This window comes from Phoca vitulina, unplaced genomic scaffold, assembly GCF_004348235.1.
Source record: "Phoca vitulina isolate PV1807 unplaced genomic scaffold, GSC_HSeal_1.0 scaffold17, whole genome shotgun sequence".
Taxonomy (NCBI): domain Eukaryota; kingdom Metazoa; phylum Chordata; class Mammalia; order Carnivora; family Phocidae; genus Phoca; species Phoca vitulina.
The window spans coordinates 24,961,351-24,977,315 of record NW_022589720.1 but is presented as its reverse complement, the minus strand read 5'-3'; the positions used below and the strand labels follow the sequence as shown (position 1 = coordinate 24,977,315).

The 15,965-nt window shown below is 44.7% G+C and overlaps 1 protein-coding gene across 6 annotated transcripts in view; it reads right to left on the bottom strand.

Annotated features, from left to right (window-relative positions):
• The window catches only part of PDZD2 (PDZ domain containing 2), a 342,311-nt gene that overhangs the window by 52,284 nt on the left and 274,062 nt on the right, over window positions 1–15,965 (bottom strand). The gene's annotated exons all lie outside the window — the stretch shown is intronic.

Below are 15,965 nucleotides of genomic sequence, written 5' to 3'. Positions count from 1 at the left end.
AGATTATTTATTTGTTAGACAGAGAGCACGAGCAGGGGGAGCGGCAAGCAGAAGGAGGAGCAGGGTCCCCACTGAGGGAAGAGCCCGTTATGGGACTCTATCCTCAGCGCCTGAGCTGAAGGCAGATGCTTAACGGACGGAGCCACCCAGGCATCCCTAAGTGATAGTTTTCTGATTAAAGATGGCAGATTTCTCTTTTTCCCCTCATTTGAAACCACACTCAAATGACAGAGATTTTAAAATGAAAGACATAATCCCATAGGGCAAAGAGAACAGAAGACAACAGCAACAAAATTCTGGAAACCAGTAAGCAGACGAATATGTGGTAATGGATCCAACTTGAGAAAACTGAATTCTAAGCTGGGATCAGAGAAAGCTAAAATGCAACCCAGTTTGAACAGAAACCCCCCCCCCCCCAAAGGAATTGTGAGGTCTGGGAGGCCAGTTCCTGACCACAATTAAAGTGGGTGTCACACGAGTGGGGAGACACTTTAGTTTTTACTAGATTGGAGGGCGTGACTGGGGACTAAAGAAATCCTGAGAAAACCTGAAGAAACTTAAATCCTGAAAAATCTAAAGAAAACCTGAGAAAAAGAGGCAAAACCACGGAGAACAGAATGCAATGATGCTCCTAGGGACATCTCAGGCCCAGAAGACAATCAGAGGTGATTTAAAAACTGCAGAGCTTGAGTAAGAGGATTTGGGATAGCTCTATCGAGAGGGATCAGAAAGTTTGGACAGATTTAAAGGTGAAGGGTGAAGAAGCCCAGGAGGAGATTTTAAAAAATTCCTGGGTCAATTTTAAAGGGACACAGTTATTTCTGTGGGCCTGACAGAAGTGGCCTGAGAAATGTATGAGATTACAACATGAAAGGAAGCAAACATGAGACGTACCAAGGGGAGCCAGGCAGGATGATAATAGGCCAGAACTTGGTGTTGGTCAGGTGGGAGAAAATTTCCTGGCTGGAATTAGCCAACTCAGAGGTGGCGGTGGTCAAGATGCATATGAACAATGGATACTTTAGAAAACAGAAGACTCATTGATTCCATATCTTTCACAATGATGAGCCCCACAGGACAGAATCTAGAATAGTATGTTAGGGGAAAAAAATCTACATCAGAAAGCAAAGGAACAGGGGAAGTTAAAAGAAAAAAAAAAGCACCCAGACTCAGCAAGCAGGGCTGGGAAAGAAGACAGGAATCCTTTCAAACAGCAGGTTAAACAGAAACTCAAGTGAGTCTTCCCAAAAGGAGATGGATATGAAACTCTAGAGACATATCCAGTTACTACCCCAAAATATGTAGCAGAAAGCCCTGTTACTCAACCCCTGGAACATTCAAAACCTGAGGAAAAGACAATCAAGGAGCAGGTGGCAGAAGTATTAGCCCTTACGAGCTCATTAGGGGTGTAAGCTTCAGAATCATCAACAGCAGGTCTGGTTCATGAATCTGCAGAGGATGTTTTTCCAGCTGAATCAATGGGGAGGAGAAACGCAGCTTTCTCTAGTCTCAGCACTTCTCTGCATTTCTAAGAGGTGGTGGAAATGGAAAATGTGGCCCTGGACTGAGAAGCCTCCACCAGAGAACACAGAAGCTCTGTCAGAGGCACAATCCACACCCGATGCAGTGCATCAGGGAGCCCTCCACTTCCATCTCAAAGTGCAAGTGCAAATCAAGCAAATTTTGAATATAAATGAAAAGTACTTTAAGTAGGACCAACTTGATTTCCCCCATCCAGATTGAGAGGAGGATTTCTGTCAGCTGAGTTTAAATTCATGGCCATGGACTCTAAATAACCACCACAGACTGAGTTGTATTTGGAGAAGACAAGAATATTTCCATCAGCTGTCCTTTATTTGATATGACTGGGTCTCTGCTATGGGCTGCTGGGAGACCATCGTCCATGGGTCTCTCCCATTTCTATGTGGCTTGTGAACAGGGGCATAGGCTGTTTTCACTCTGGATTAACTATCTTTTCGAGGATGTTTGTAGAGCAAACCATCTTGAAAGTCAGAGATAGTGTCTCTGGAGGAAGAGGCAGTTTTGTTTATCATCCAGTATAATAAAGATAATGTCTCTCTCTGGGGCAAAGGGCAGTCAGATTTGCTTCAAGCCTATCATAAAAGATGCAGGTTGCCAACAATCAGGGTTCCTTAGCTGTGATACAAATCTACTGCATGTGCATCTACTCGAGCTCCTCTGTATCATTCCCATAGGACTTGGGGCTGCAGGAGGACTTATGCAAACATGATGCTCTAAACCGGGATTGAATCCTAAACTGGGATTGGAGAAAGCCAAAAGCTACTTGCTGTGCCATCAGTAATAAAGTCGTTTGTCTCTGACCCAGGAATCTCATGTCTTGTGCCAGCACCCATGAAACCATAGTGTAAAATCTCAGACTTTTTACAGTTCTTGATGTGGTCTTTGGGCAAAATTAAATAAGGTCCTGGGAACAAAAGTTTGCCTGGGACAACAGTTTAGGAATGAGGGATTAGCTCATTTTTCTAAATGTCAAGGGTATAGGTCCATTTACTCTTTGTTCATTTACATTTCACTAAAAGGGAAAGCATACAAGAAACTTGCTGTTGAACAAATTCAACTTTCTTGGAGCTGAAAGAGTCGTATTTGTTGCAGTGAGCAATCACCCAGGCTGCAGATGCTGAAGACCACAGCCTCTCCCCGGCATCAAGAATCTCATTTGTGAAGATGGAGCAAAAGAAAGAACAGGAGAAATTGAAGGAGGCCATTAAGTGCTTTGGTTTTTAACTCAAAAGGTGAGGGAAATTCAAGATTGGGTGTTAATTACTTTTGATTTTAATGTCTTTGGATTATGATTTACAAGGAGGTTTGAATATGTTGGGATTGTAATTATTTAAATATCATTATTATGTTGACATTTTCACTCTTTGTAGCACCTCTGAAAAGCTGCACTGGACAATGAGGCTAGAAATAATTTTGTAGGAGAAACAGCCTAGGAGTTTTAGCTTCTGGTAAATTTTATTCTTCTGGAGGCAAGGAGCAAACCATCATTACCTTAGAAACAGGCCCCCTGGGTCCAAGTTAAAAGTCTAGTACTTAGAAATGTTCTATAACTGCTGTCCAAACCATTTACGAGATCTCCTTAAACACACTGTAACTAATATAATGGTGAACCCTGAGCATCATCTGTCTTTCTCAGCAAACTTTTGAAGTCTTACAAACCAACCATGCAAAGTGTGGCTTTTTTCATCTCCAACCATCTCCATTGCGCAAGCAAATCTGATCCCAAGGAAAACTGCAGGAGGACGGGTTGCACCCAGTTCATGCCATGTTTTTACGGTTCCCAGCACTTGAAAAAAAAAAAAAATCTGCAGATGTGACAGAAGACATCCAAGCTCCAAATCCCTAGGAAGCTGTACTGGCTCATCCCCCTGGTCAGTATCTACAGGACAGTGGAGCGTGGCGATTTCCCTTTTATGCTTCAGTCACACTCAGATTATTTTTAGGCTGCCAAAGGAAGCTCATTTTCCAAATCTCTGGGGCAGATGTTTGAGTGACCAAAGGAGAACCAGATGGCCATCAGAGAGGCCAGGGCCGGGAATGAATAACCATTCAGAAAAAGGGAATCAGAACAACAATAAATCAGCCCAAAGCAGCAAGAAGCCTGTGATGACTGCAGAAATTAAAACAGAAATCTGCTGCACTAGAGTCACTGCTTTCCAACGAAGGGGACTCAGGACTGACGAGGAAAACAGTAAAGCTGAAAAGTAAAACTTGCCAGACCCCAGAATGTTCTAGTACACACAGAGCGTGTGTGCAGAGAGTCAGAGGCAGCTGGGGAAAAGCCGCAACTGATACAGACCCAGGCGTTCAGGCTGGGGCTCTGAAAATGAAACAATATTGTCCTTGTTCTGAGCCTGTTTCTGGTTTCCTCCCATTGATCATCCCCAAACAATTTGAACGGGCTTAACATACTTTGTTGGTGATTATTTGGATGATTTCTATGCATACAAATTAAATAGATTTCTTAGTCCCTTGGAAAGTCGAGGCAAAGAAATCACCTTTAAGGATGTCGGAATGTAATCAGTCATTGGCCCACGTCTGCCTCCCCTGTGGCGGGTTTGTACGTGTCACCATGCCAAGGAGAGGACAATGTCCTCAAGTGACTCAGTTCTTCAAAAATAACAGGAGATACAGATCGCAAGAAGGAGAATCTGTACATGTCCCTCCTTGGTATTGATTTCAAATTGAGGCAAGGCGAGGGCAGACATTATCTACAAAGCAGGAATCTATCATTCTCGCCGTATTCCATGGCCCAGTGGGTGAGAAAAATGTGGAGCCTGCAGCTCTCCTTTGGCTGGTGGGCTGGCTACTAAAGGCAGATCTTTGGGTCATTTCTCAGCAGGAGCGGGCTGCCTGCTCTCCTTGGACGTATTTCTGGGAGCAGGACAATGACTTTTTTTTTTTTTAGGGAGGGAGACATGGGAGAAGGGGAGAGGGAGAGAGAGAATCTAAAGCTGGCTCCACACCCAGCGTGGAGCCTGATGCAGGCCTCGATTCCACAACCCTGAGATCACAACCCGAGCCAAAATCAGGAGTCGGACGCTCAACCGACTAAGCCACCCAGGCGCCCCTGATAGTCTTTATCCTAAACTCCAGAATGATAAACTCATGTGTGTGTAGGAAAACATCAAGACACACAAAAAGCAGAGGTGGGTGAGCTATCAGAAAAGAAAGGCATGTTAAGATCTTGAGACCCAAGAAGCAAGCGGGAGGGATGGAGGAAAAAAAATAAGGCATGAATTAAAACACTCCCATACAAATGTTTTCTCTCTACAAATGTTTCTTTAGAGAAAGTTTTACATGATTATCTGGCTTAGAAAAATAGAAGATCATTTTAACTGAACATACCATCCAGGCAGGTTTTAGATGAAGAGTAACTGGTTGGGCTGAAGACACTGCTGCTAAGTGTTGATGTTCTGGCAAGTTCCAGGGGGCACCCTGAGGCCTTTTGCTGCCTTTTCCAGATCAACAGGATTTGTACCCTCAACTCTTTATTTTCCAGGACTGGTACTAACTTCATGCTTATTTGCTGATATATATTTCCAAGGGTATGCACTTCTTGAAGAATCTGACTGGAGAGCTGGGGTGTGTTCATGGGAGCCCACATAGGAAGCAATAAGAAGAGAGGCTGTCCCCAGGCTCACACATGGTCATCTATAGAGGGGTTGGCAAACTGCTGTGTGGGGGCCAAATCTGGCTCAAGATCTGTTTTTGTAAAGTTTTAGCGGAAGTCAGTCATGCCCATTAGTTTACTTATTGCCGATGACTGCTTCTGCACTACAAAGGCAGAGGTGGATGGTTGCGACAGAGACTGGCCAGCAAAGCCTGAAATGCATATGATCTGGCCTTGTAACTGCTGACCTCTCACCTATAGTAATAGTTCAGACCCTAGGCGTCCACCTTCCCACCTCTACCCCTATCCAAAGTCACTGTGAACAAACTTGAGAAATTTTAGGAAACATAATTTAGTAAGTTGGAGGGAAGGTACTGACAATCGGAGACATCTTAAGGAAGCTGCTACTGGAGACAAGGCTTACTGGTCTACCATGGTATTTCCTCTGAGAACATCTTTGGCATCCATGCTTTGTGATTTTATCTTTAAATTTCATTTTTAAATGATACCAATAAGAAACTCATTTGAAATAACAAGGGTTCTCTTTTTAAGATGCACATAATTTGCTAAGTGTCACAGAATTATTGGCCACCATTGAGACTGGTTTAATCAGATCGCTTTATCAGCAAACATACTGCCTGGAAGAAATGGAAAAGATTTTGCTTGTTGGATGGCCTTTGTTGTTATTGATGTTGGTAGCGAAAGGGGGGGAAATGACATGGAGAAGAAGGATAGAGGACTTCTTGGGAGCCTGGAGTCTCCTAGGGGCCGGGGAAACTGTGGGTACCCACAGTAGGGAAGCTGAGAGCAGTATGAGGGCACCAGGCTTCAGGAAATCTGTGAAGAGAGGGACTAGCAACTGAGGAGCAGAGGACAGGAAGTTGGAGGTTTTGAAGGTAAACAAAATCCTATTCCAACTATTGCTTAGGATTGGCCCTGCCTTCACAAAAAAAGGTGGGGAGGAAATTCTTCTCATCCTTTTCTACCACCAAGGACCCCTTGATTGAAGAAGCCAGCACTCCACCTGGTAGGTTGGCCCTGCTCCCTTCCTCCACTGACCTGTCAGTCACACTGCCTCCTGCCTTTCCATCTTCATGGCCACCTTTCCTGCAGCACAGGCTCTGATCACTTCCCAGTGGGGCTACAGCAAAGGCCTCCACACCTGTCTCTGCCTCCACCACTGCTCTGCTTTTCTTCAGTCTAGTTGTTTCTCTACTTCACTGTCAGAGTAACCTTAAAACAAATACTCTGACTCCATCACTCAACTTGAAAACCATCACTGACTCCAGTATTTGTAAGATAAGTCGAATTCCTTAGTCTCCAACTAAAAGCATGGACTGAATATCTATGCTTCATAGACTATTTGTTGATCCTTGAATGGGCTGTAAAATTTCCTATTTGAGGACCACTGTGCATGTTGTTCTTCTGCTCTAGAGTATCACCCATTTCTGTGGGTGTTCCTATGGAAAATCTATGGAATATTCAACCACCATCCCATCCATTGAGCCCTCCCAGATTCCTGGAAGGAATCAGATGTCCCTCCTCTGGGTCAATATGGCATATGGCTCCTAAGAATTTATTACATGGAAGAGGGGAATATGAAAAGTATAGTAATAACTATAATTCATTATGGAATAAAATAAATCCTGTTAAGAGAGGAAGACTGTGTCTTCATCTCTTTGTGTCCCCCAGAGTCCCCAGCACAGCTCTCAGCAGCATGTGGATGGCAATATCAGGCTGGCTATAGTCCAGTGTTGGCTCCTTCCGGGACCTGGTTGTGAGCACCTGCAGGGCCACATCACCAGCTTCTGTGGTTGTATCTGGTGTCAGAGCAAAGAGTGTCAGGAAGAATTAGAGATGTCCTCAGCTTTTGGAGCTGAGGAGAGGGTGTGTGTGTGTGACGTGCGGGCTATCTGTCTCTACTGGCTTAAAAGATAATTCCACAAATATCTATTAAGTAAATATGTCTGTTGCTAGAGGAAATAAGTTTGAATATCCACACAACAGCTTTACCAAAAAAATTTTTAAAACATCTACTTCATTTATAAATCAGGAAGGGTCTGATTTTAAGTATTATGGTATGAGAAATAGACAAATGAAATTGGCAGAGAGAGACAGAGGTTGGCACTATTAGAAAAGTCTCTTTGAAAGATGAGGGGGGCTTCAAAATCTTGATAGGCACAAGTAGAAGGAAGGATATTTCAAGTGAAGGTATAAGAGAAAGAACCAGAAGGGAGTGGCATGGTTTTCTTTTTCTGCAAATGTCATTTACTAAGACCAGCCAGTATTTACATAAAAAGCTAGGCAAGCAATAACAAGCAAACAAACAGCAAACAAAAAGCTAGGCAAGCAAACAACAATAACAATAGGGTTGGGGAGAACTCAATTAACTTTAAACAAACCTATTTCTTTGAGAAATGTCTGCCCTGGATTCCACAGGGGAACTTCTGATCTCTTCTATTTTGCTTTGTTTTTATTTCCAGGCTCTGGACTACTGTTTTGCCTAAGATGTAGTGAAAAAGAGAAAAACACCCCCCAAACTCCAACTCTTCCATTTCTCATGAAGTCTGCAAGTGAGGTGTGTTTTTTTTCTAGCATACATTGTCTATTTGTCTAATTCATCTATGCACTGTCAAAGTGGTTTTGTCATCTTCCTAAAAAAAATCAACACAATAACTGGAATTGAAACTAAGTGGGGATATCCTGTTTCTCTTAAGAGAGTAAGAATCTGACTGTATCAGCATGATTTCCATTTACAGTCTCAAAAGACACATACATCTCAAGGATTTCTGCTACCTTCAAGGCTGATTGAAGCTCATAAACAAATAAGATAGATTTCCTAAGCTATACGGTGCACAAATGGGTCACATCATCCCGTTTTTTCCTCCTGTGCAATTGCCATCATTTTGTCTAGGGCAGAAAAAAGTTTTCATTTCAGTTTCATTTCTGAACTGCCTACCTTCCTCAAGTCTTAATATATCCATCTTTACATTTCAATGTGCGGATCACAGATTTAAACTCCCAAAGGACATAGAAAACTAAATTATTAGGGGTGATATTTATAAGAGGGAAATAGGGGGCAGGGCTGAAAGGCATCTTGGAATATGGTAATGGAATGAATACATGAAGACAGGAACCAACTTACCTGAAGTCGTAAAGTCACGTCATGACTTCTTTGGTGTTATTTTCACAAAAGAAATTAATGAGAGGGCAAAGAAATAGGATTACATGCTCTAGTAGACCTTAGTTTATTTTCACTGAAATTTGAAGGAATTTTTCAAATTCAGAAGGCGATAATAAAGTCGACTGCCTACTAAGGGGATTTCTTGAACTGTATTTCACAAGGCTCCAGGCTGGAATGTCAGCCTTTGTGGATGGTGTAGCCACCAAGCACTCCCAACATAGAGTCGTAAATTATAACCCTATGCTACTGCACTAATGTGTACATACACTGTAAAACCCCAATCTAAAATGAAATAAAATCTATACAAGTTCTCCTACTTTCCACGCACGCTCCACGGGACAGTCTGGTATCCCCCCACTGGCTGTGTTCACCCCGCAGTTGAGACCCCTGAGCGGAGAGTGTAGACACAGTATTTGCTTTTTTAAATGCAAATCACTTGAGTTGTTTACTTCCTTGAGAAGTGCAAACTGCTCATTTGGAAAATGCAGCACAGAGCCAGGTAACAAGTTGGAACAGGCCCCAGAAAATGTGCCACGGGACTCAACCTAATGCAAACCTCAGCAGTTTTCTGGGCCATTTATCCAGGCCGAATAATTACTCTTATCTTACCTTCCCCCCACCCGTTTAAATAATCACTTCATCTCCTTAAGTATGAAACCAAACCAAACAAAAACCACCCCCAAATTTAAATCTCATTTTCCTAGACCAGCAGTAACTGCAGCCCTTGTCTTATCTTGTTCTGGCAATTCCGCACCCTGCGCTGAGCTTCACGCAGCCTCTTACACGTGGCCCGAGCCCGCTGACGTCTGGCTTACAGAGCATCTAGGTGAGCGGAGACCTGCGTGGGAAAGTCTCGGACTCTGAGGGGAAAGAGAGGGTGGTTCAGCATCCGGGACTGTGGAATGGAAAATGTACAACTCGGGGAACTGTGGGTCAGTATATGCGTCACTGCCTGCTTTGGGTTGGTGCCGGGAACAGTAGTCTGTGTACCAGGAACTGGCTGGTGTCCGCAAAGGCAATGAGAAGAACTAGGAGATACACGAAAGTCTCCGCTCAGGAGGATCCCGAGTGGGCTGGGGGAGTCTGTGTTTCCAAGTTTCCCACGAGCACCTCAAATATATGGCCTCACTCCCTCATCCCAAACTATGGAAAGGAGGGAGGCAGTTGGGGGCCTAAAAGGTCCCTTTGTCTCAACAGGTCTGGGGGCTCATGCAGCCCCCAGCCGGGAGACTCAGGAGCCCTGCCACGAGGCAGCTGGTCCTGGAGACTGCCACATGGCCAACAAAGGGTGTATTTGAACCTGCTGCTTCCGACAGCAGTCAACTTCTCCCCAAAATTTGCTTTTCAACATCTGGGTGAGCATCAGAATCACCTGGGAAGCTTCTGAAGATTAATTCCTGGGCCCTACCCCACTCCAACCAGGACCCCGGGGATCTGAGGACCAGCTGAAACCATGCCCTCCCTGTGCATTGTAGACACAGAGAAGAGTGCGGAGCTACCTACACACGGATGCGTCTGCAACACACAGTCATTCCACCGGCATATCTGAGAAGCGCTGTGAACACCTTTCTGAAGACATTCACCTTTTCTTTCCCGGCCCTTTTGCTTTTGCTTTTCCCTCATAGCTGCCTGGAGCCATAAGCATGACTCGTCTCGGGGGGACAAGCAGAGCTAAGTAGGCTTCTCTCTCACCTAGCTTATAAAGGCAAGGTTGGGGCCAGCTGATCCCCAAGGTTCCCTGTAGCTCAGACACTTCGCAGTTCTATTTATCAGAATCCCCATCTGTGAGACTCTCCTTTCCATGATCTTTTCCCTGGTACGTTTTTGGCTCGTCTTTTTTCACTTACGGTCCACATACTCCTTCACCAACTCCCTTGGAAAGTTTAATCTTTTGTTGTTGCTTTTGATTTGTTAAAAAAAAAAAATCAAGTCCTAAATTCCATCTCTAGCCTGTGCCTACCTTAACCGAACAAAAAGTAAAGAGATCTACTCATTTGTTAATGAGGCGCTACTACGAATGTCCTATTTTAAGGGAAGGTATGCTGTGTTTTCCCAGTGCTATATGTAGAAAAATGATTTCTCTATCATCGATATTCCTATGCCAGGTGGAAAATCCAGAGGGAAGAGGCAGATAAACTTCCTAGTTTGCAGACACCAACACTAAGTGCCATGCCCATTTTAAATTCATGGCGGGCTAGTGAAGGCAGGCAAGTCAGTAGGAGATGATCAAACATGACGAGGGGGGAATGTCAACTGTCCACCTGTCCCAACATCCTTCCACCCCATACATACATGCATACTGAGAGCCAACATTGAACCCTTGGTATACATGGGGAAGCAAACCTGACATGGTCCCTGCCCACTTGGGTCCTCTACTAGTGGGGGAGGATGACATTAAGCAAGCCTGCACGTGCATCTATGTATCATTATAATCTGCGTTAAGGACCATGAAGGAAAATACAGGGCATGTTACATGCTAGGCATCCAGGCATGAAGGATATGTGTATCTGGGAAGACTTCCTAGGAGAAGTGAGTCCTGAAGTTGGATGAGTAGAAAGAGGAAGACCATGTCTGACGCAGGGGAGTGAGCCACGTCTAAGCAGTTGCTGCAATTGCCGTGTACTCAGAGGCACCCTGAGGTGTGTAGCCCAGCCCACTGCACCTGGCCGAGCTGCCTGTAACACCCTCTCCTCGAGGCTTTAGGGAAAGAACACTGCCCCCTTTGCAAAAAGTGCAGTGTGCCCTGTGTCAGTCCCTGTGCATTAACAGTTTCATTCTGTGAAGATCTGATTTCCAGTCAGTTATGGGGTCTTCCCATTTTAATACTAGTTGCAAGTTTACATATTTGGTGCTCACTGTTCTTTGCATAAGGCTCTGATTTGATTTACCAGAAAAAAAAAAAATCTAGCTTAGGCACAAAACAAGAGACCGTTTCCCGCCTAGGGCAGCTCGACTCAACCAGAAACGATACTTCTAGACACGGCAATACAAGTCCTCAGTGCCCAGACACTCTGGAAACTAAGGGCCGACACTTTATCAGTTACTCAATCCAAACAAAGCACAAGAGCTCCTGTCCTTTCTTTCCATATGTAGATTAATACCCACCCCCGAAGATGCTAACTCTTCCAGAAGACTGGAATTCAGGTTCTCCCTCCTCATGATTATCCCATCACCAAAGAATCAAACACCAATACCACTTACAGAATCGTTAAGATCCAGTTTGGCGCTTCTTTCTTTTTGAAAGATGAGGTCCTTTATTCCTTCTTAAACCCTAATCACCCAGAAGTTCTCTAAGATTTTCCCGAACTGGTGATTCCAGAAATGTTAGAACTGATTCCCTTGATGTCAAAGGAAGCCGGATACAGGCCTGCTGATTGATGTGCTAAACAAACTCTTCCGAACTGAGCCTTGACAATTGCAGGTTTGGCAAGACAATCATTACTTCCAGTTTTGTTTTTGTTAAAATAGAAAAAGGCTCCCCAACACTTAAGAGGTATCACCCAGTCCATCATGCCCTGTTATATTAAAACTCTTCTTCCTCTCTTCATTTTAAAAGAGAGGAGCCACTTTCTCAGGAGGCTAGATTTTTTTTCCCCCTGAAAAGTCTCATTTTTAAAAAGATGAGCTATGATTATTTGCACTTGAGAAAGGAGACATGTTTTTTGGAATAGCCAATAACAACACAGTTCCCACTCCTTTTATTGGCGGGCTCTCAAGTTCTCAAATGTTAGCTTGCGTCCAAATCACCTGGAAAGCCTGTTCAATGATGCTGGCTGCCAGCCTCAGAGTTTCTGACTCAGCAGGTTGAGGGTGGGACCTGAGGCTCTGTGGTTCTAACACATTTCCAGGTGATGCTGCTGCTGCTGGTCCGGGGACCACACTTGGAGAACCATTGCTCCAGAGACAGCTTTATGATCAAGAAATATGTACTGAGGGGCGCCTCAGTGGCTCAGTCGGTTAAACGTCTGACTCTTGATTTTGGCTCAGGTGATGATCTCAGGATCATGAGATCGAGCCCTGTGTTGGGCTTTGCACTGCTTGAGATTCCCTCTCTTCCTCTGCCCCCTCCCCTCACCCCTGCTCACATGCGCACACGCACTCTCTCTGTCCCCCCAAAAAGAGAAATATGTACTGAGTAAGTATGGAACACAAGGTACTCCAGTGGATACTGGGAGCCCAAATAGATATACCTGACTTCAAAAGTTTACAAAGTTTGAGTATTTTCTTTCTTCCCCCAAAGAGATAAGCAGCTACAAGTAAATAGAGAACAGCACAGGCTAAATGCCCAGGGAGCAGTGATCAGCAGATTTGGGAGAGAGCGCGATGTTGATAAATGTTTTGAGCAGAGGGCGGCCTTGGAGATAACTCTGAACTTGATCTGGTCCTGAGAGGAAGGTTAGTGCTTAGATAACCATGGATGAGACACACACGTAATGCCTCAAAGCAGAGCATCTCAGTTCCTTTTAACACTGACTCTCCTTTCTGTGGGGACGTTGGCAGGCAGCAGAGGAATTACGACTCGTGTCCTCCGCAGGCTTGCACACTCAGTGGCGCCACGTCATCTTGGTTCCAAGTGCACAAAACCTGCAACTAAGTTGAGACTCCCTCAACTGGCCACAAGGACCAGAAAGGAATTACTCTTCCTGATTCTCTTATCGGCAGCAAGACCAGATCTTGCAGCGCTTCAATACCCCACAGCATGATACCCTCAATGGTGGAAGAGGCAGGGGCCAATTCTTCTTAAAAGTGGATGGAGGAGGGCTCAGCAGGGGGCAAGAGGAGTGAAGCACAAGCGTCAGAGGCTCGTGGACCCAGGCTTGTACCTCAAGGACATAAGAGGACCAGGTGAGCACCAAGAGACAGATCAGAAGTGGTCAAGGAATGGCAAGAGAGCACAGGAGAATCCTTCCTCTTTTCAACCTCCTATTAATCCCAGACACGCTACCATCCTAGGGTGACAGAGATGCTTCAGACATCATGGTCTTTGCCCTTGAAATGTTCATGTCTAATGAGGAAGACAGAATAAAAAGATAAATTATGAAAACAAGATGGTAAGCACTATGGCAGAAGTCTATTCAAGGGCAGAGCACAGACCAAATAACTCTGGGGGCCTCAGGGAAAGGTTTACTTATGGGGAGGAGTAACATTTGGGCTGGGCTGACAAGTATCTTCCAAGTCGAAAGGGCAGGTACAAAGGCACAAAGTAGTGGAGAGTTCTGGAACACCTGGGGAATGTGGATCTCACAGTGCTAGGGGAGGGCTGTGTGTGTGTGTGTGTGCGTGTGTGTGTGTAGGGCTGCTGGGAGCATGGGCAGACGTCCGTGCGGGCTGTGTGTGTGTGTGTGCATGTGTGTGTGTGTGTGTGTGTGTGTGTGTGTAGGGCTGCCGGGAGCATGGGCAGACGTCCGTGCAGGCAGGCTGGAGTTTATGCATTCCATGTTAAGGAGTTGGGATTTTAACCTCAGTGTGATTGAGAGTCAGTGAATAATTTTATACCATTAAGCGACATGGCCAGATACTAATTTACAAATTGTCATTGCAGAGCAGAAGACAAAGTGGAGAAGACAGACTTGAGAAAGAATGGCCAGTCACGTGCCACAGCCAGCGTGGGGAGCGGGCAGTCTCCCGTACTGGCTGTGGGGGGTGTGGTGAGCAGCGGACGGTGGAGACGGAGCCCTGTCACTAAAGCCAGACCCTTCTGAGGTGGATGACAATTATGCAAATGACCATGGAATTTCACTGTCCCGCTCCCACTCCCTTTTTCCTGCCTGCACTACTCAAATTCGATGTTCACCATATGGTTTTATTCCAAGCACGGCTGGACCTTTCTGAAAGGAAAATCTCCTTGCTGTCTATTGCAGCCATGAAAAATAAATCCTAAGGATGCTCATCACAGGTCCTCAGCATTTGTATTGCATTTGCTCAGCTAAGTGCTTGGAGCACACTATGACTTACAGGTGCAAAAACAGTCAATGTCTGAGTGGAGTTTGGCAGCAGGTTTAATCATTATCATCTGTGAAATAAAAGGCTTTGTAACTTGATTAAACTGTACCAGGTTTCTTTCATTTAAATGGTTCATTAGTATTTAAAAATGATGAAGCAGAGAGTCCTGGATTATAAACATAGAACTGAAAAAGAGAATTTTTTTTTCCCTTCAGTAGTTCAGTACCTTTATAAGGCAGAGCAAGGCAGACCCTGGGCACACTGTGAAATCCAGAAAATGCTTCGTGTCAGCTGCCTACTTGCTGGTCCTGCAGGGCTCTGTCTCGGGCTCCGTTCTCCTGGTTGAAACCAGAGCTCAAGAGGATGGTGACACATGATTGGTGTTGAGGCATTACTGGGGAGCCAGGGAGAAACCCAGGTGTTCCCCCCTTCGGGAGGGCTTTGTGAGGAAGGCAGAGCAGAAGGCGAAGTGGGTGAGGTGGTGTCGAGGCCCAGAGAAGGGGGAACTGTCAAAGCAGGATCAGCTTGGGTTTCGCGTGGATAATGGATTTGGGATTTCTCTTTGAAAGCCTGGGGTGACATGACGGAGGTCCCCTACCACACTGCACTGAGACGTGCACTTGTAGAGAATTAGTGCTGAGTTTCCCAAATAAATTATGTTATCATATAAGGCATTGACATGCCTTTGGCAAAACTACAATAAACATATAAAACAATATGATTAATTGGTAAACTTTTTTTTTTTAAGATAATGTTATTGGTGGTGATGGGAACTGGCCACTGCTAGATCTCTAAATTAGTAATAAATAACCTCTCTGGAGAAAACCTTTGACTAAGCAATTCTGCTTCAAGCTATTTAAGGAAATAAAATTAAAAAATGTGCCCAGAGGTACATGAATGAAGGTATTCTGTACAGCATTCTTTATAACTTTGAAAAAATCAGATCTACATGTGATTGATGAAAATGGAATTTCTGGTAAAAACCTGGTGAAATAAGCTATGGCACTTCTATGTTATGGAATACTAGCAATTATAAATCATGCTTCAGGAGCCCCTTTAATGACATGGGGGAAATGTTCATGATTATATCACTGAAATCATTCCAAGTTTCAAAAGTAAATATAAGATCAATTAAAAATACACATGTGCTGGGGCGCCCGGGTGGTACAGTTGGTTAAGTGTCCGACTCTTGGTTTCGGCTCAGGTTGTGATTTCAGGGTTGTGGGATCGAACCCTGTGTTGGGCTCCATACTCAGTGTGGTCCACTTAAGACTCCCTCTCCCCCTCTGCCCCTCCCCATCCCCCCATCCCCGTACACACACGCTCTTTCTCTCACAAATAAATCTTTTTTTTTTTTTTAAAGATTTTATTTATTTATTTGACAGAGAGAGACACAACGAGAGAGGGAACACAAGCAGGGGGAGTGGGAGAGGGAGAAGCAGGGTCCCCGCAGAGCAGTGAGCCCGATGCGGGGCTCGATCCCAGGACCCCGGGATCATGACCTGAGCCGAAGGCAGATGCTTAACGACTGAGCCACCCAGGCGCCCCCTCACAAATAAATCTTAAAAAAAAAATGTGTGTTTATCTACTGATTTAATGCAATCCGTATCAAAATACCGACAGCATTTTTCACAGAACTTGAACAAATAATCCTAAAACTTGCATGGAGCCATGAAAGACTCT